The following is a 21,392-nucleotide window of genomic DNA, read 5'->3' as shown; positions in this document are numbered from 1 at the left end:
AAAAAAAAATCAGAGATATCTAATAATGTTCTGCACATAGTAGGTGCTTTATTTAATCCCTCATGTCTAGTTCTCTGCCAAATCTTATCATTCCTTCCTCCACATCTCGTATATGTCCTTTCATCTCCACACTACCTCCTTAGTTCAGAGGTCCTCAATGTCTCTCACATAAACAATTACAATATTGCCTTTTATTAGTCTCCCTACTTCCAGTTTCTCTCTACTCCAATCCATTTTCCACTTAGGTGACAAAATGATTTTTCTAAAGTGAAGGTATGACCATGCCATCCCCTTGCTCCATGAGCTTTGGTGGCCCCATACAACCTCAAAGACCAAATAAAATTCTTCTGTTTGGCATTTAACAACTATCTGTTAGCATTGACAGAGCACTTTACCATTATTATCTCACAATATTATCTCACTTGTATCCACATATAACAATCTTGTGAGGTGGGTGCTATTATTAGCCCCATTTTTACAGATGAGGAAACTGAGACTGATGGAATTTCTGTTACTTATCTGGAGTTATACAGCTAGTAAGTGTCTGAAGCATGATTCAAATACAAGTCTTCTTGACTCCACATCCTAAACTTTATCCACTGTGTAGACCAGCTATATTCATAATGATCTGCATAACTTGACTCCTTCTTACTTTCCCAGTATTATTATGCATTATTGCCCTCCACTCACTCAACAATCTACCAAACATTGACTTCCTTGCTTTTCTTTATACATGATTCTATATTTTCTCCCTCTGAGCTTTAGCCATTTATACCATTCCTGGAATGCTCTCCTCCTCCTTACTTCTCCTTCCATGTCTTCTTTTGAGGCTTATCTCAAATCCCACTTTCTATAGGAGACCTTTCCTGGTCCTTCCAGCTACTAAGTGCCTTCCCCTCTGAAATTACTTCCAGTTTACACTATACATATCTTCCATGTAAATAATTGTTTTCATGTGATCTATCCCACTAGAATGATCTCCCAGTGCTCAGGGACATTGTTTTTGTCTCCTTTTTTTGTATACTCAGAGATTACTCCAGAGTATGGCACATTGGAAATGCTTGTTGACTTGTCTCAATTTGATTACTGAAGTGGCAAATAAGATTTACGAGGAACGTTTAAAGGGCCTGAAACTATTTAGCCGAGATGGAGTGAAGAAGGAAGAGATAGAAATTTAATAATAGTTTTGTCTTCAAGAATACGAGAGGATATTGTACAGATAACAGCTACCAGCAATTCTCTTTTACTGAATACAGACCAAGAGGAAATGACCTTAAACTGCACTGAAGGATATAAAAGATTATATATAAGAGAATTTCCTGGCAATAAGGTACTTAAGAACTGGAATGAATGGGGAAACTAAGTGGAATTTTTTTTTAGAACTCATTAAAACTGGAGTATGAATCAATCTAAGATAATACAACTTCTCTCTGAAGTATGAGCTGATATTTCCAGGGTTATTATTTATGACTGATAGTATTTAGGGTTTTGTTTGTTTGTTTGTTTCCATATCCAGACCTGTGATTTCATTGGTGTAGGGACCATAGTGAGGAAGTCATTCTAGCAATACAGATTACTAAACTGTCATGCCCCTTATAATCTTGGAATGTGTCCAGGAATCTGAGAGTTTAAGAGATTTGTGAGGGTCACAAAGCCATTGTATTTCAGGAATTTGAACCCCAGGTTTTCTTGACTCTAAGGTCGGTTCTTTATCCACTAGATCACTAACTCTCAGAGAGCTGTACAAAATAATATTCAAGTATTTTTTAAAAATAATTTGTGATCAGAATAGATAATTCAGTCAATCCATCCTGTGCTGAATAAGAACCTGTTATGTACAAAGTAATAGGGAAGCAAAGAAAGTGAAAAACATCAGGAAAGGATTCCCATTTGAGGTAGCATGTGAGCTAAACTCTGAAAGGATTCTGGAGAGGAGTAGGGATCCTAGGAGGTGGAAGAGAGAAATCAGTACAGCCCTAAAATGGGGTAAAATAGGAGAAAGCCTATGCAAATGCATGGAATCAGGAGAGAGAATGTTAAGTTCAGGGAAAAACAAGGTCACTTTGACTGAACATATATTACGCAAAAAGTGGAATATTAAAACAAACCAGGGTAATGTGACACCAGACTATGAAGGACTTTAATTATCAAGGGGAAAAAAAAGGTTTGTATTTTATCCTAGAAGAAAGAAGAACCTGGAGGTTCTGGAGCAAGGAAAAGGCACAGACAGACTTAAGGTTTAGAAAATTATTTTGGCAGCTGTGTGAGCAAAAGGTTGGAGATGAAGAAACTAGAAGAAGAGAGGACAAATATCATTGCAATACCCTGTCATACACTGATAAAGGTGTGTGCTAGGGTACACACACATACACGTGTAAATATTTAGATACAAATACATAAAAAATTAAAGCTAAAACAAAGGAATCAAACTTCCTGTGAATTATTATGGCTCATGGCACTGAACTTATCTATCTATATAGTCTAAATTAACCAGATAATTAAAATATCATATTTCACTAATGCTTCAGGGATTCCTCCACATTTAGTAAGAAGGTAGAAAAACCCTGATCTCAGTGGCCAAGTTCCTCTGAAACTGGAGTTCCAATATAATTTTTCAGCCCATAAGACTAACTTTCCATCCACCTCTAACTTCACCCTCTCCCTTCTTCTTCAATTGAGATCTGAAACTTCCCTCACTCAAGTGCCAATTCTACCATGAAACTTTCCCTGACAATTTCGTAGTTAAAAGTGACATTTCCCTCTTCAAATTTCCCATAGTACTTTAACTAAAATTTCACTTTGGATTTATCACACTTTCTGTTGTATTACAATCAACACTGATGACTTATTGGAAAGAATGCAGAACTTAGGACTCAGGAACTTCATGTACTGTTTTTGTCATTTACTGTGACTATGCACAACTCACTTAAATCCCTCTGAGCTGTTGTTTCTTCATTTATAAAACAGAGATTACAAAACCTATAGTATATAGCTGATGGATTTGGTAAAGGTCAGATGAGATTATTTATATAACTTTAAGCATGATGTCAGTTATAATTATTGTGTACCTAAATACACATGTGTATATATGTGTATGCATATGCATATATACATAAATATATGTGTATGTATATATATATGCATGTGTGTATATTCCCTCTCAATTAGATAATTGGCAAGAAGTATGCAGTATATATTCTAATATTCACAATGCCATGTACACAAATTGGACTTAGCAGGAACTTACTGAATGAATGAATGAATGAATTGGAGAAAATAGGAAACTATTTCATTTTCAAAGATATTGAAGGTGGCTGATGTTGGAGAATAAGACTATTGAAATGATTACTCAAGGACATCACTAGCTCATAGAATTAAAGCTAGAGGAAAATTATGAGGTCATCAAATTCAACCCTCTCATTCTACAGATGAAGAAACTGAGGCCCAAAGAGGTTAAATAATTTGCCCAGGTTCACACAGCTAGTAAATATCAGGGATAAAATTCTAAGTGAGGTCTTCATGACTACAAATTTGTCACACTTTCAACCATGCCATCTATTTGCCTAGATGTTCAAATTGTGAACATTTTCACAATTTGTATTCAAGTTAAATCCAATAAGAGGCAGCTGTGGGACAGACAGCCAATGTTACAGTCCTATGTTCAAATCCTCCCTCTGACACCTCCTGGATGTGGGACCCAGGACAGCCACACTTATTGGTGTCTGAAGTTCTCTATAATAAAAATAACAAGTCCAGAACAACAACAAAAACAAAAACATACCCCTACTCCCCAAAAGAGCCATTACTGGAGGCTTCCTCTTATTTCCCTTCTACCCTCCTCCATCTTGTGTTTCAGACCAGAAACTGCTATAGCATGAACCAAAATGAAAAAGTAATAAAACCATAAAATTATCTTGTTCTTAAAGCCTCTGTGGCAACAAGTACCTAAAAGCCACCTCTAAATTTTACGTAGGAAATTCTGCCTCCTTAAAATAACATTGCAGCTGAAATGATGTCAGTGCTTCCAATGTGCTAAAAAACAATGTAGGTCACTTTTTTGAAACATCTCCAATAAAAACATTATATAGTGGAAAGGAAAAGTAAGGATAGCCTTACATTGATAATCCCCAACTCCCCTGGAGAACAATGTATTCTTCATGCATTTCTTTTCCATGAAAGGCCTGGCTCATTTATGTTACTGTGTTTTTTTGTATTATTTTTATTTCACACTTAATTTTATGAAAATTACAATTACATAGTGAGTTAAAGTTGAAATTATAGAGGAAAAATGTGTGGCTCACAGAAAAATCTTTTGTTTCTCCTTTGTTTCCAGCCTTCTCCTTTAGTCATCTCATTTCCTAACCTTAACTTCCTTTTCTTCTCCACTCCACATGCCTTTACCCTATTATTCATATGTTTTACAGATTCAGTTCGTCAGATTTTCCAATGGCCTCCAGCATATCACCTGCAAAATCCACAAGTAGGAGTTTATCTCATTTCCCAAGAAGAAAACTTCTTATGAGGCCTAGTATGTTGATGGAACATAATATGCAAAACTGTTGCTTACAGATATATTCTAAACTGAGGCACATTTCACATGCACAAAGCTCCGTGCAATAATGGGGTTCATATGATTTTTAATTTTTGTAGAATATTGAGAGGGGCAAATTCAGCTGGGGATGGGAGGGAAGGAGGAAAGATTAGGAGGACATACTATTTGGGGGACACTAGCATCTCCTCATTCTCCTATATTACTGTTTCTTCATAGTCTCCTTTGCTGGTTTATCATCCAAAGCACCCCCCCCCCCAACTATAGCTATTCCCAAGGCTCTGACATAGGGTTCCTTTTCTTCACTTTTCTCTCAGTGATCTCCTCATCTCCTCTGGGTTTTATTATCCTTTCTATACCAGTGACTATATATTTAGCTCCATCTTTTCCCTTCAGCTTCAGTCTCACAATCACCACTTGCCTACTGGACATTTCCAAGGAGATGTCCCCAAGACATCTCAAACTCAGTTGCCAATTTTTGACTTTTCTACTTCCAGACCATGCACATCTGACTCCTCTCTAATTACACAGATATCACCTTACTTAATGGCTCTCATGAACTTTGGCCTAGATTATTGCAATAGCCTTTTAATTAGTCTCTTTGCCTCAAATTTCTCTCCACTCTAATTCATCTTCCACACACACTGCTCCCTAAGTGAATTTCCTTAATATTTCACTCCTTTAGTCAATAGCTCCAATGGTATCCTATTGCTAATAGGATAAAATATAAAATTCTCTAAATAGCTTTTGAAGCCCTTCACAACCTTGTTTCCACCTATCTCTCTAGATTCATTGTACATGAGTTCCCCCTTCATACTCTGTGATTCAGCCAAACTGCTGTTTCTCTGCTCCTCCATGCCTTTGAACTACCCATCCCATATGCCTTAAATGGAATTCCTCTTCAAGTCCATACTTATATAGAATCCCTCTTTCCCTTTAAGATATAAGATAAGAACCATCTTTTGCATGAAATATTTCCTGATTCCCCCAAATACTAATATCCTCCCTTCCAAACCTCCTTGTATTATTCTCTATCAAATGAAGTCAACAAGAATTTGTTAAGTAGCTACTATATGCCATGAACTGTGAAAATCATTGGAGATAGAAAGGCAAAAGAAAAAAGAAAATTCCAACATCTTGTCTCAAGGCAATCAGTCTAATAAGAGACAGCATGAAAAAACTATGTACAAACAAGATATGCACAAGACAAAGTGGAGATATCTCAGAGAGAAGGAACTAATGTTAAGGAGGTATGGAAAAGCCTTAATGAGACTTTAGTTAAGACTCGAAGGAAGCCAGGAGGTGGAGATGAAGAGGGAAAGAGATCTAGACATGTAGGGCAGTCAGGAGAAAAGTTCAGTTGAGAGATGGAGCATCTTATGAAAGAAAGATCAAGGAAGCCAGTACCACTTGATCAAAAAGTGGAGGGGAATAAGATATAAGACTGGAGAGAGAGGAAGGAGTTAAGTTACAAAGGGTTTTCAAAGCTAAAATGAGAGTTACTATTTGATGGACAGGTTTGTTATTTAAAGTATAGAAACACTAACAGAAATATATAAGACCAATAGCAATTCCCCCAAAGAGAAGTGATCAAACAATATGAACAAACAGATCTTAAAATAAGAATGGCAAACTATTAACAACCGTATGAAAAATGCTACAAATCACTAATAATAAGAGAAATTCAAGTAAAAATAAATTCTGAAATTTTACCTCACCCCAGCAAACTGGCAATGACGACAAAAGATACAAATAACCAATGCTGGAGGAGTTGTGGGAAGGAAGGCACACTAATGCATCGTTGGTAGACCTGAAAATTTGTGTGATGTATAATTTGGAATTAGGCATATAAAGTCACTGAACCATACCTCTTGACCTAGAAATTCCATTGCTAATCATATGACCCAAGATCACCATTAAAAATAAAAAGGTTCTATATATAACAAATTATTTACAGAATCACTTTTCATGATAGCAAAGAAGTTATCAATAGACTGGGGAATGGTTAAACAAATTTTGGCCTGTGAATGTAATTGAATTGTGAAGATATGACAAATATGATGAATAGTAGAAGCATGGCAAGATTTAAATTTACTGATATAAAGTGAAATATGTAAAACCAAGAATATATACAATGACCACAGAAATGTAATTGGAATAAACAATTACCACAAAAGAAACAAAAATGAATGTTGTTTAAAATTTTTTTAAGCATGGCATATATTATCAGACTTTTTCAATGTATTAATTAGTTTTATGGATCTTTTCTCTCTTCTTTCTCTTAAAAAACAAACAAAAAACAAAGCTTTCTTATATGGGATACCTCTCCAGGAGGCAAAAAGGAGAAATTCAGGTGGAATTTAGATTATGTGACAAAATCTGTCAATATAGTTCTATATTAAGAAATACATTTTATTAAAAAAAAAATCAGGAAGTGGAAGATGGAATAGAGAAAGAAACCATGATAGGAATAAGGGAATGAAAGGAGGCATTCAAAATTAGATAATGACACATTTCTTCAAATTTCCCATTTTTCCTTAGATTGGCTCTATAAAAACAACTCTGAACTCTCTTCTATGATGCAAGTCATCTGAATCTTATGGGTCTCTTTTTGTGGTCTAGTATCTCTAATATCCTTATGCTGTACTTATAAGAAAGCTGTGCCTCATTTAAAGACCATGGGGTATAATGTAATCAATGTTTTATTGTTTAATTAAGGTTATGAACTTCTTGCAACCTAATTATAGTTAATTCCTTTCCAGTGATGAGTCAGATAACCATTCTGAAGAACAATAGGAGCAGGAAGAGTAATACAAAGACCTCATGCATGATATTAAAGCTTTCCTAAAACAATAAATGGAAGAATGAAAAGAAGAAAGTGGTATCAGTTTGATTAAGGTTATATGTCCAGTTCCTAAATGGCAAGCTATCATAAAAAAAAGAGATGTATAGCTAATACTGCTTGACAAGTTCATGTCATTGTTTTAGAGATAAAGCTTTTTGTTATTCATTACAAAGGATTCATTTTGCACTTAATCGACCCTTCAGAAAAAGGTTTTAAAATGATGTGGAGTAGGCCACAGAGGTCACCATGACAGCCCAGTCTCAATCACTGGACAGTTGTCATGGTAGCAAAATCTATGAGGGGTCGGTGTATTTTTTTTTCTTTTCAGATTAAACACCTTTTTATTGGACAGAACAACCATATGCATATCAGCCCTTGACTGTTAACAGGTGGAAAAGAGGCTCTCAATCCTTCTTTTTATATAACATAACATGTAGCTTGAATAGAAACCATACACATTAGATATTCAAAAATTCTATTTTAAAATGCTGTCTAGAAGGTGAAAAGTGCACAGGAACAATGCATGACAACCAAGAGGGAAAACATATTGGAGAAAAAACATACATGGAACAACATTCCCTCATTTGGTCATAATCATCTGTTTTTATGTGAAGGTGTGTGAGCTTTGAAATCTGAAAACCCTCATTAAGCTAAACAGGCTTTCAGAAAAGCTCAGAGCTTGTAAACTCAGCTGGAGCTTATTACAAGATCAGTTATGTGTTTTTCAGAGGCTTTGTTGTTATGAGCTCAAACATCTGAGATAAGTGATTTCAAGCTCTCACCATGTTTGGTTCTAACAAAACTGGCCACTGTGAAAATACGGCCAACAATCCCTTGCATTGGTCTTAAGCGGTTTAATTCTACCCTGTGCTGGAAACCTCCGTGCCACTGTGTGTATCATTTGGCATTTTGGACCACAGAGCACAATTCACTGTTACATTTCACCATAAATTCGATGCTAGCCAGACAATGTGCTCTATAGTGGAATAAATGTGTTCTAATGAGCAGTTGAAATCCAACCAGACTGATGTGAAATATGAGTAGCAAAGGGAGCTTTTCCATAGTTGAGGCCAACAACAACTTTTCAGCAAATTACTCAATGGTCAATTTTTAACTCAATTTAATAGCTATTAAATACCTACAATGTATAAAACAGTAAGACAACATGGCATAGTAGATAACAAGCCAGCCTCAGGTCCAGAAAGACCTAAATTCAAGTTTTGTCTTTGACACATACTTACTGTGTGACCCCAGGCAAGTCACTTCCTTATCAGCACTTTAGGAAACAAAGGCTATAATTGCACAGAAGGTGCTGATCTCCATTGTTAGATGGAGTTTCCCACCATCTGAGAGTGTCCTATATCAATCAAATCACAGGTCTATTCCTAAACAAAAAGTGGAATCAGAACAGGGTTAGTGGGGTGGCTAGGTGGTGCAGTGAATAGATCACCAGCCCTGGAGTCAGGAGGACCTGAGTTCAAATTCGACCTTATACACATAACACTTACTAGCCATGAGACCATGGGCAAGTCACAACCCCAATTGCCCTGTCTTCCCCCCTCAAAAAGGAAAAAGAAAAAGAAACTGGGTTACTTATAAAGCCCAGAAAGTAAATCATATGACCAAAAACATCTCTCAGCAATTTCTTAGGCAGAAAAAAATGAATTCTAAGTGATCTGAACATGCTAGGGACTGACACTGGTACAAAATCTAGACCAAACAGTGCCTGCCCTTCTGGTACTTACAGTCTAGTAAGAGGGCATGAAATATAAATGCATAAGAACAATATAAGGTGTTATGTGAAGGCCATGTGACAAGGTGGGATGAAGAAGCAATATAACATGGTGAATAGAGAGAAAGACTCAAAGTTAGGAAAACGTGGGTAAAAGAACAGCCACTGATACTTACTAACCATGTAAGTATGGACAAGTCACTTCACTTTGAGTCATTTTCCTCATATGAAAAATAAAGGATTTGATTAGTTGGTCTCCAGGTTCCCTTCCACCTTTAAATATTTACTCCAACAATCTTATATAAAGAGCACATTAATCAATAATTCAAAAGGAATCATGATATCATAGAGAGAAAAACTTGAAGACCAGGATTCAAGTCTTGCCCCTGCCTGACACATTCTACCACACCATTTAACCCCTCAATGCTTCAGGCAACTCTCTAAGACTATAACTGTAGTTTAAACCTATACCCTAGTTCCAGCATCCACTGAAATCACAAGTTGAAACCCTGAGCCCTCATTCTCTTCCTTTCCAATATCTATCTACTAATATTTGTATAAAATTCACCATATATCCACTCCTGTATTTATAGTCTATAAAGAGGAAAAGTCTTAAAAAAAAACTGGTTCCTTGCCCACAAGGCTAATTTGCCTACTGTCAAGAATAGTGAAAGTCTATCAAAACACGTTTTTAAAAAAATTAAATATAAAGGGGACGAAAAAGGCTACGATTCATTGCAGGATATTGTTAACTATTAAGTTCATGGGGGGGGGTTTGTTTCAGTTAATTTTCATTGATTTCCTTTGATTTTGAATCATCTATATTCTCCAGTATATTTTCCTTCTCTCCCAGAACAAAGAATTTTAAAAAACAAAACAGTTCAGTAAAACTAACATACAGAAAAGTCTAACATTATATGCTGTGTTCCACACCCATAATCTCCTACCCTTCCAAGAAGGGAGGAGAAGTGGCATGTGCTTCTTTGCATGGCTATTTCACATCATCAAAGGAGGCACATGAAAAGGATTTAACACAATGACTGTTCTTCATGAGCAATGCTCCTTGCTTCCAATTGAAAACTTAAAAAAAAAAAAGAAACAAACAAAAAATAAACTACAACATTCCTTTTTATTCTCCCTAGCAGAGCAAAAAAAACCAAATGACTTCTTTTTCAATTATTAGGTAACAACATCAGACTTGACCCACTCACTGTTGACTCTTTTTTACTTTGTAGATCATAGAATTACTAATTAATTAGTACAATAGATCTACTTTATTAAAAAAAATTCTAAGAGAAGCTTTTTAATATTGTATCTTTATTTTGCTGAGTCTTTAAAAGGCTTCTTCACAGATGAGACAGTCTGGATTGAAAGCAATAGGCTCTTTTAAAAATGTGATTTGTTTAGGAGAAAGTCAAAAAAGAAGCCTATGTGAATTAATTAGAGTCACCCAAGAAGTGGGAAGAAAGGATAAAAAAGAAAACGTCTTAGGCCACCTAAGTTAATGTTTTTAACCTTTTGAGTGTGTCATAGAATCCTTTGGCAATATAAAAGATGATGGATCCCTTTCCAGAATAATTTTTTTCCATACATAAAATTAAATATATATATATATATCAGTTCACAGGTTCCAGGTTAAGAACATCTGAAATAGTCAGGACTAACACCTGCAAACTAGGGAAGCCCATCACACACTCCTATAATATTAATGGAATGGGAAGAACTTTCCCACTCATTACCAGGTCCATATGATGTGCTTTGAGCTTAGACCCAGCTGACTGTTGTGATGAGCCTGAGTCACATGGAGCCCATGGTAGGAGAAGCTTGCCAAACACATAGAGTAGGAAGAGAGAGTGAGGCAGAGCTGAAGCAAAGCAGCTAGCTCGAGAGAAGACAAAATTTTACCTAGAGGAGCTTGTTTGTGGGGAGGCCTACTGGAAGGAAGGCTCCAGTCAGTGCTCCCTGGATTGGTGATATGTATTGGTGATATTTGTTATCATAGTGGAATTGGCTTTCTGGTATCTGAATAAATGTTTTGGTTTTGCCTTTGAGGAAAAGAGTTATTTATATTTTGCAAATTTATCCTGGAAATACACATGAATATTCATAGCAGCTGCTATGGGTATCACATTGGTGATATAGGTGATATAACCCTTCACACTACAGTTAGGATGAATGATTCCAAAACTAACTGGAAAAGGGCAAGGGAGGGGACACAGCCTTGGATATTTTCAAAGAACCTCAAGTAATATAATCCTTGGGCCATGCAAAGCAGTGGGCTACAGAATCATATAGGATTCCTGGGTTTGTGTTTAGGGAAAATCAGATAGCTCAAGGGTCATGGAAACCCTATGAGTCATGACCCTTCTTCCAACAGTAACATTCAGAGGTTTTAAGCAGAGGGAAAGATGAATCCTGGTTCAATGGTGCAATAGCAAGCAAAGTGGTACTTTGTTCCTTGTTTCAATCATTGTAATGGCCAGCAAAATAGTATTTAGTTCCTTGTTTCAGCTATTCAAGTGCCTTTGAGCCTCACCTGTGATTATTATATCAAGTCTTTGTTGGAAACAGTATACACTGTGTTGCCCTTAAGAGGCCTAAGGGAGTTTAGAGACCTTTCTTGCCCTTAATAGGCCTAACATCATCACTTAGAGCCCACAATGGGAGGAACTTGTTGAAAGGGCATAACAGGAAGAAGCAAAGCATATAAAAGCTTGAGAACAAGCTAGAAATGAGAAGAACTGAGAGAGAGAATGCTTGTGATTTGGGCACTCTGTAGCACTCTGCTTGTTAGTGTGTCAGACAAGAGCCTTGTCTATTGTTTTTGGACAGAAGTCCTGAAAAAGGACTTTACTAATGATCCAGAAGCACTGAAAGAGGGCTTTACTGCTGTTTATAGAAGTCCTGGGACTTTACTGATGATTTGTGTTTGATTTCTCAGACAGAAGCTTTGTCTGTTTGTGTTACTTTGTCAGACAGAAAGTGAACTGATATGATAGGGCTGGCAATGTGTGTGAATATTGGTGTAACTCTGCTAAGTTTAATGTGTGTAAATATTGTTGTGGCTCTGTTAAGCTTTGTATTCCCAGAAACTGAAACTGAGAAGGGCTTGGAGAAGACTAGTTACTGTGAGCTACAATCAGAGAGCTGCCTATCTGTGAATCTAGGCAAGAGCTGGGAGATTGGAAAAGAAGCCATAGGGTTTGGAAGTCAGTCTTGAGTTAAGATGAAAGGACCTTTACTTGAGTATTCAGTTCTGATTGATAAAATTATAACTTACTTGTGACCTAGAGGTGGAAGGTCTTTGTTATTTTCCACTACCCCTTAAGGATAATTGACTTAAGGATGATTGTTTCTTAAGGATGACTGGAAGCTAGCCTCTACTTAAGAATGAAAGGAGACTTCACTTGGGCACAAGTCACAAGAGATTGTGACTTACTAAATGATATGTTTTGCTTAAGACCATGTGGCCACCTTAGTAATAACCTATTATTATGTAATATTGTTGTGAATGTTTTGCTTTAGTTTATTGCTGAATAAATGGAGAGTTCACTATACTATGTGATCAGAACCTTAAAGTTATTCACAGCAACAGTCCTCAGGAGAGCTGCTCATATGGGTCTCATTGGTTTTACATCACTGATGTCACAGGCAGGGAGCTACCAATTAGCCAAAGAACTACAAGTTTCTAGCCTGGAATGCTACCAGTAGAGGACAGTAAAATTATGGGTATTCCCAAAATAGAGTAAGGTTAAAAGGAGGAGGGGTAGGTACTAGATTAAAAGAGGCATTTCTAGTTAATGGACAGCTTGATGGATGTGGAAAGAGTTGCCCATAAAACAAATTATTTTCTAGACTATGACGTATATATGATGTTGGAAAGAAAAAAAGTCATATGAGCATTTATTGATCATTTACTATGTGCCAAGCATTGTGGTAAACCCCTGGACTATAAATACAAACAGAAAAATAGACAGTGTCTTCCCTCAAGGAGCTTACATTCTAATGGAGGAAGACAACATATAAAAGTGAGCTGAAAGGCTGGAGAAAGGGGGTGGAATATAAAGGTAGCTGGCATGGGGGTATTGAGGAAAAAGTTCAGGGGAGTCAGAAGAGTAGCCTGAAGAGGAATGAAGACATGGCTAGCCTGGACCTCCTCCTTAAAATAAAGATTTTGTGAGGAGCCAGTCAAACTTCCAAACTTCCTTTCTTTTTCATCTTCAAGGGTTTTCAAACCTTAGAACTGAGGACAGAAGTATGAAAAGGGGAAAACAATCTAGAGTCTGGATTAATCTTTTTGGTGTCATGGATCCCTTTATCAGCCTGGTGAAGTCTATGAATTCCTTTTCAGAGTAATGTTTTTTTAATGCATAAAATAAAATACATATGTTAATAAAAGAAACCTAATTACAGAGAAATAAAAATGTATTTTCCCCTGTACAAGTCACAGACCCATTGCATCTGAAATTAAGAACCCCTAGAGTAAAAAAGACATTTCTTGGGGGCAGCCAGGTAGCTCAGCAAGTAAGAGCACCGGCCCCAGTGTCGGGATGACCTGGGGATCAAATCCGGGCTCGGATACTTAGCACCACACCCAGAAATAACTGGCCGTGTAACCTTGAGCAAGTTACTTAACCCCAATTGCTTTATATATATATATATAATATATGAAAAAAGACATTTCTTTTTTCTCTAAAACATGGATAAACAGCATCTTCCTGAAGTAAAAATGTGTGTCTTTAAATCTTGACAGGTAAGTAAGAATTGATAATGGTAAAAGGGCTTTGTTTGCCAAGTAACATAAGCCTGAGAAACACAGGCACAACTTGGACCCCTATAACATTAAGGACTATAAAGCTAGATTTCTATTCTTCATTCTTATACATAATAGTGTGCTTTCATAAAGATTACAAAGTGTTTCCACAATGAACCACATGCCTATCTCTATGCAACAAATGTAATACTTAGAGAGGCATTTAAAAAAAAATCTTTCTAGGCTATTCAATTTGAATAATCTGTCATCTATTAAAAATAAAACCAATAAGGAATTAATTACTGAAACATTAACTTTAAAGCAACAACTTCTGCATATAGATCTTCCTTGGAGACATTTTAAAAGGTTATTTTGTTGTATATTATTTCTAAGTTTTAAAATAAATGTTCATATCAACCAATTATAGGTGGTAATAATTAATGTGAGCCTCACTATTGTTGTGTAAAAACATATTATACTGCATTATACCTTGACAGATTACTACTCAGTGATAGCTATTAGTAAGTCTTCCTAGGCACTCTCAAATTATTCACACAACAGTAATTAGGTGTGTGGATTTGCAACTGAAATGAAAAACACTTCACACTATTTGTCTCGCTCTGAATAAAACTGTCATTATAGCACACTGTAGATTTTTTTGTGTTTCATAATAATGCTGCATGTTTTGTTCATTATCTTAATGAATTAAAGATAACAGATACACAGACTTCTTCGATTCTTTAATACTTTCAAGGCTTCATAATTTTGTCAGTGACAGTCCTCCCTCCTCAGATACAGATTTGAAAGTACTCTATGCATTAAAAACTGATCTTCAGAATCACTGAGGCACAAAAAATTCATCACCTGGTGCCCAACCTTGAGTTGATGAGTTTCTCTGAATTCAGGTTAGTTATGGGATACATGCTTAAAAGCCTTTACAATCTAGTTAGACCTGAGAGGGCTCTTCCTTTGCTGACAACCTTCAAAGACCTAAGGTTTTGACCTCAATGAGTCATTAGAAGTCAATTTTAGTGGAGGATTAGATACACATATTGGGAACAATGAAGAACATGAGCGACACTAAATAAATTTAGCTTTACCAAAATTTTGTTAAAATTAAATAAAGTAACACCACACTTATCTGCTGGTCAAATTTATGAAGCTTTTATCCATTTAGGACCCTACTATAAAGTGAAAACCAAGAAGGAGTTCCCATTACACACACACACACACACACACACACACACACACACACACACCACATGTACAAATGACATATACAACCCACTGATAGAAAAATGGATGTCAAAAAAATCAAAGATTTTGTTCTGCAGGAGAATCTCAAACATTTAGACCAAGTTTTTGCTTTACAGTTATGTGCAGAATTTAGGTTAGTGAATTGATCAGGTTGGTTAGCAGGTTTCTAAGGAAAAACTCCAGTTCTTCCTCAAGAAAGGGTGAGTAGGCTGCTAAACATTAAGAAAACATGCCATGAAATGACAGTGGATAGTAAAACAAGAGTCAGAAAAATGTAGGGGGACTGTCCTACTCACTTCCATAATCCCTGAGGGCAATAATGTAAGATCCTAGGATGATTAAACACCAAACCACTTCCATAAATGTACTTTTAATGACAATCCTGTCATCACTTTAAAAAGTTGCCTCCCCCCATTTAGTAAGGCAAGGTATTATATAATACATATACACACATATGCATATATATATATTAAAGATTCCCACCAAAATAAAAAAATAGGCATAAAAAGGGGGGCAATCTCAGCTATTCAGAAAACTCACTAATCTAAAACTTGTACCATAGTGATGCCAAATACATTAAGTATTATGGCATTAAAACACCATATTGGAAGTTTGCAGCTCTGATATGAGGCATAGTTCTTATTGAAAAGTCAATTCATGTGATAGTATTATTGTCCAGAAATTGGTAATACTGATGAAGCCTTGTACTGAAGGATTTCTATACTTTAATGACAGCAGTAATTCTCAGTCAGCCTGCATCTACATATAGTATGCTAGGTTGGTTCTTCAATGGTTGTCAGTCATTGTCCCCAAAAGTATAATTATTATTGAGATTATATTCATACCTTTGAAGCTCTAGAATTAAGAGCAAATGATTGTCGAAAGAGAAAGGCTAGTTAGGAAGTTGAGGGAGGAGAAAGGGACATATAGATTTTTCAAGATTATAACATATGAAACCAGTCCTGAGTTCATCTCTACCTTTAGTAGAATAACTGGTAATCTGAATTAGTAGACAAAATTTGAGAACACCTCGGTTCAAACTTGATACTGAATAGTTATGTGACAATGGGTAAATCACTTATTCTCTCTGAATTTCAGCAGATCCTAAGATTTACCTACAAAACTAGAGACCAGTTGTCACCTGCAGTTGGCATAATCATATATCCCTAATGTAACCCATAAAATATTCCCAAAGATAAAGATATTCTCTTAACATATTGAATAATATTCCACAAGAATCAAGTATCAAAACATATTTACTAAAGCACACATACCACAATCCTCAGTATTTAATACACTTGTATTTAACATACCTTTCCCCCTCAAATAAACACATTTCATTTTTGTAAGAACATCAGATTTATGTAAAACTTCATGGGAGAGGAACACTATGGAATTTTGCAAAGGGCTCCTTAATGCATACTCATAGGTGCATGGAAAAATAAGGATAATATGAAACCAATATCAAAATGAAAAATTACTGAGGAATCTGTAAACACTAAGGTATATATTATACATACATACCTCCTCTCTCTGTGGAGAACACCTATCTGGTCCACACCCATAGGACATTCAATTGCATCTTTTTTTGATGATAGCTGTCAGTCACAGTGATTTTAAGGTATATCAATGGTGCTAGTAACCTGACTAAACTAAAATTCTAAGTGGTTTGAATGATTTGAGTTCCCAAAGCAATCTGAACCCCCAAGAGGGTACAGAACTATTTTTCTCCTTTACTGAACTGACTGAACTTTTTTGAGACAAAGAAAAGTGCCCAAATGCCAGAAAAGACTTTCTTAGGTCACTGAGCCAAAAGGAGGTCATTCAGGACATCATAGTCCTGCTTCACAATCCCATATCAGAAAGGGCATCCTAAATGTTTCTTCTTGGTTCTGAGACAAGAGTATGGCTGCCAGAACCCCAACATATAAACTGTTGATCCTAAGCAGGAAATTCCACTGGAGAACAGACTGTCAAAAGAAACTGAGAATTTTACTTTTCCCTTATAATTCTTTCTTTTATTTTTCTGGTATTCTTTCCGTAAAATGATACACTGACATTTTTTCATTTGTAGTCCCTTCTCCATCCCCTTACCACGATTAAGCTGCACTTAGTAAAGCAACAAATGGTTAATTTTTGTTTGTTTACAGTCTTCTTCTTCAGATTTCATCCATATTAATGGCATTTTCTTTTCTTTCTGTCTCATGTGTTAGAATCAAGTATACTTCATGGATCTGGAAGTTGGCATTAATAAAGTGGAATTCCATTGTTCTAATTGCTGCTTCTAATGATCATTTGGTTCCATGGATAAAAATCTCATTTCCCGAAAGCCAACTCCCAGTGGAGTTGGTGTATTTTTCCCCTCCTTTGTCCTGATAAGAAGGTAGCGTATCTGATTTTCAGGATCAGAATGAAAACAATTTCTCTGATTCTCTTTGATGTTCCCAAAGATAGGACAGCATTTCTTCGGCCCTTGTTAAATGTTATTCAGCTTTGGGAAAAGAATGCCATAGCTTGTGGGAGAGGCAAAGATTGCCAAAGATCATAATATGACCACCTGTCATCCAGTCAGGAGTAATTTTTAATAAATTGGTCATTCAGTTCAGTACCAAGTGGTCAGATGTTCTTATCACAGCTGACACCAAATAGCACACTTTGGCTATGTCTATACAGTACTTTATAAAGTATATAGCTTTATATGAATAGTTATAGCTATTCATCATAGAGTTGTCTTCAGTGACTCTACAGATGCCTGTGATATTCTAGAGAATTTGCTTCTATTCACTGTATCCCACTTGTGTTTTTAAATGCAGCATAGCCAAATCTACCAATATCACAGTATCATTTACTGCTGTGCCTTTTAACAACTGAGGAGGAGTACTGCATGCTCCCTCTATGGCTGCAGACTCGGTGGATGGATGTAGGTATATATAGATGCATGCATATGTGTAAGTATATGGGGATGGGGAAATGAGGGTATAATTAAGGATTAACAGAGACAGGAATGCTTTCCTTCTCTATTTTCTTCTTAAAAATGACATGTAGGTTTCAAAAAAGCTAGTTGACATAAATATTAAAACTCACACCATTAGAAAATTTAAATATAAAAATGAGAGTAAAATGGAAGGAGATTTCTTAGCTCTGACTAGGGGAATAATTGTTAACCAAACAAGGGATAGAGGTAATCATGAGACCTAATTAAAAAACATAGAATAGAAAATTTCAATTATACAAAATTAGAGCTTAACAAACAAAACCTGTGAATTCAGAACTAATTTTTGCATCAAATGCCTCTGCTAAAAGTCTGATATCCAAGAGAACAGAAAACTGCCATAAATATATGTGTGTATATATAATGTATGTAATATATTATATGTATATATTTACACTTACATACATATTAAGTGTATAATATAATACTATATTATCCAATAGATAATGGCCAACAGATCCCTAAAGAATTTCAAAGTACCAACAACCATATAAAAGATTCTTCTCAAATACTAATAATAAGAAAAATGAAAATCAAAACAATAGTGAAGATTTACCTCACACCCTGCAAACTTACAGTGATGAAAAGACAGAAATAATAAAAACTGGAGAGGATGCAACAAGACAAGCAAACTGAATTTGGAATGATAGAACCAAAGTTATAAAAATGTCAGTATGTTTTAACCTAAAATTCATTGCTGGACATATGCCCAAAAAGCTCAGACACAGAAGAATAGGCCCTATATGTGCCAAAATACTCAAAGAAGCATTTTTTCATTTGTGGTAGCAAATAAACTGAAAACATGGTGGGTACACCGATGACTGAGGAATGCTAAAAGAAACATGACTGTGGTACAATTTAAGAAATAATAACAGCAGGGTTGTGGAATGGGATTAGACCCATAATTTCATTGATATAAGGAACACTAGATACCGCAACTTCCTCTACCAATGCAGGTAGGCAACTTCTCCATAACTTTTCATTACCTAGAACACAGTCTAAATGATTTGCACAGAGTAGAGAATATGATTTAGAGGCAGGATTTGAACCTAATGCCTCTTGACTCTTTCATGTCAGGTGTCAATCTATTCTTTCTCAGCGTCTCTCAGGGATTGAAAAATGTGAGAAAAACAGATACAGAGCAAAGTAAGCAGAATCTAGAAAACAATATATACAACAATGACAATAACGTAAACAAAAAGAGTAAAACAAAATGAACACAGTGTAATTCCTGGACCCAGAATGAGAAATGCAGTACCTTCTTTCTTTGAAGTGATTGGTGGGGAAGAGGTGGGTAGGAGGAAATAGGGAAACTGTGGTTGTGGAATAGCTCATTTTGTTTAACTGTCTTTTTTTACTATTAACAAGGAAAGGCTTATTGATGGGATGGGTGCATGTGCATGTGTGTATGTGCGTCTGTGTGTGCATGTACGTGTGTGTGTATGTGTTTTCAGGGGTGGGGGGAGGTAAATGAAGACAGTGGAAGGGTGTGAGCCTGAAGAAGGAAAGGGAAGGGAAAGATCAAGGAGTATGAACAAATAGTTTTCAAAAGAATTGCAAACTCTAAGAAACAACTTGAAAACATGATCTAAATCATCATAGTAAGACAAATTCGAAAATTAATACAACTCTAGTTTCGATGAAAGTTAGCCAGAATGACCAAAAAAAAAATGACCAATTGCCATACAAGAGAAGGGAAAATGAAACACATCTCCCGTCTCATGGAAGGAAGTGGAGTGACTCTGCCAGGAACAGACTGTTAAATTTTATGTTGTATTGAATATTTTTGCTAAATTGTTTCTCTTTGTTAGAATGTACTATTTAATCTGCAGTAAGAAAAAGGGCATGGGCTAAAGAGAAAGAATACATATTTAAAGATATGACTTACAAGTAAAGAAAGACACCGATAAAACATTTTAAAAGATTCTGTCATATTGACAACTTTAGAGATAGTTTATTTCCTAGAAAATCTGATTCGGTATATTTCATTTACCTGCCATTGCTGGTGCATTATCAAACATATATATATCAGTCAAGAAATCTTTCAATTTCTTTTCCTTTCATAAGATTTTTTTATTCTAAGTAGTTCACTGATTTTTTGTTTATCTTTAAAATCTCCCAAACATTACTGAAATTAAAACAAATTTATCAAATTTTATTCGTGGACTTAAAAAGTAGATAGCTTCTTTTTGGGGTGCCATTCTGATGAAGCTAGAACCCTCAAGGTTCTTTCCAATCATACTATTCTTTGATAAAGAGCTCTCTGATTAAAACACTTCAATGACCTGCATTTATGGAGACAATCTGTTCCCCTTTGCCTCTTAAAATAAAAGCATTCTTTATTTATAGAAATCAGGATTTCCTTTCCCTACAGAGGTTACATCTTAGGAAAATTAGAACAGTCAAATGTTTACAGTGATTTTGGCAAGGAGTCCTCACTCCAAAGTATCACTGCTTCCCTATATAGTCACTGTTGACCTCCATAGGCCCAGTTCTCTTCCCATGTGACTGTGAGAATTTCCATAGTCACATAAGATAAGTATCTGACCCCATCACATAACTCTCTTGGAAACTTTGATTAAACAATAGAGACATACCAACTATCCAACTATTGCTTATCCACAGAAACAAAGGACACAATACTCTCTCTTTCAACTGTGGTGGGTGTGGGCAGGCTACACAAAACATGAGAAATGAGGAATTTCACAGGAGAAGTGGTATAAAAGATATCAGTGTACAACTGGGAAAAAAAAGACTCATCATGTTATAAGGATGAGGGACAATGGAAGGATGAGCTGATTTTTCTTCTGGAATCATACAATATCAGGAGAACAAAGGAAGGTCCCAACACATTGTGTAGACACATCTTCTGCCCCATGCTGGACCGGAGTTGTACAGGATGCATGAGCATGGCTAGGTTTCCATCCAAGTAGCTAGGTGGTTCAGTGAAATAGTGCTGGGCCTAGAGTTGGAAAGACTGGAGATCAAACCTAACCTCAGTCACTTACTAGCTGTATGACTCTAGGCAAATCACTTAAGCCCATTTGCCTCAGTTTCCTCAACTGTCAAATGGAGATCATAATAATACCTACCTCCCAGGATTGCTGTGAAGATAAATGAGATAATATATGCAAAGTACTTAGTACAGGGTTTGGCAGGTGCTAAATAAATACTTGCTCCTTCCTCCCCTTCCTCTGCCTTATTTGCATAATTGGAGGAAATACCAAAATCATTGAGGTCACAAATCAAATGCCATATGATATT

The 21,392-nt window shown here is 36.0% G+C and overlaps 1 protein-coding gene across 1 annotated transcript in view; it reads right to left on the bottom strand.

Moving 5' to 3' along the window:
• PRKD1 (protein kinase D1) overlaps positions 1 to 21,392 on the bottom strand; it is a 430,367-nt gene that overhangs the window by 215,831 nt on the left and 193,144 nt on the right. The gene's annotated exons all lie outside the window — the stretch shown is intronic.

This window comes from Petaurus breviceps, unplaced genomic scaffold (genome assembly GCF_028583685.1).
Source record: "Petaurus breviceps papuanus isolate PSGF00001 unplaced genomic scaffold, PetGlider_PUasm1.0 77, whole genome shotgun sequence".
In the NCBI taxonomy this organism is placed as follows: Eukaryota; Metazoa; Chordata; class Mammalia; order Diprotodontia; family Petauridae; genus Petaurus; species Petaurus breviceps.
This window is presented reverse-complemented; position numbering and strand designations above follow the sequence as displayed.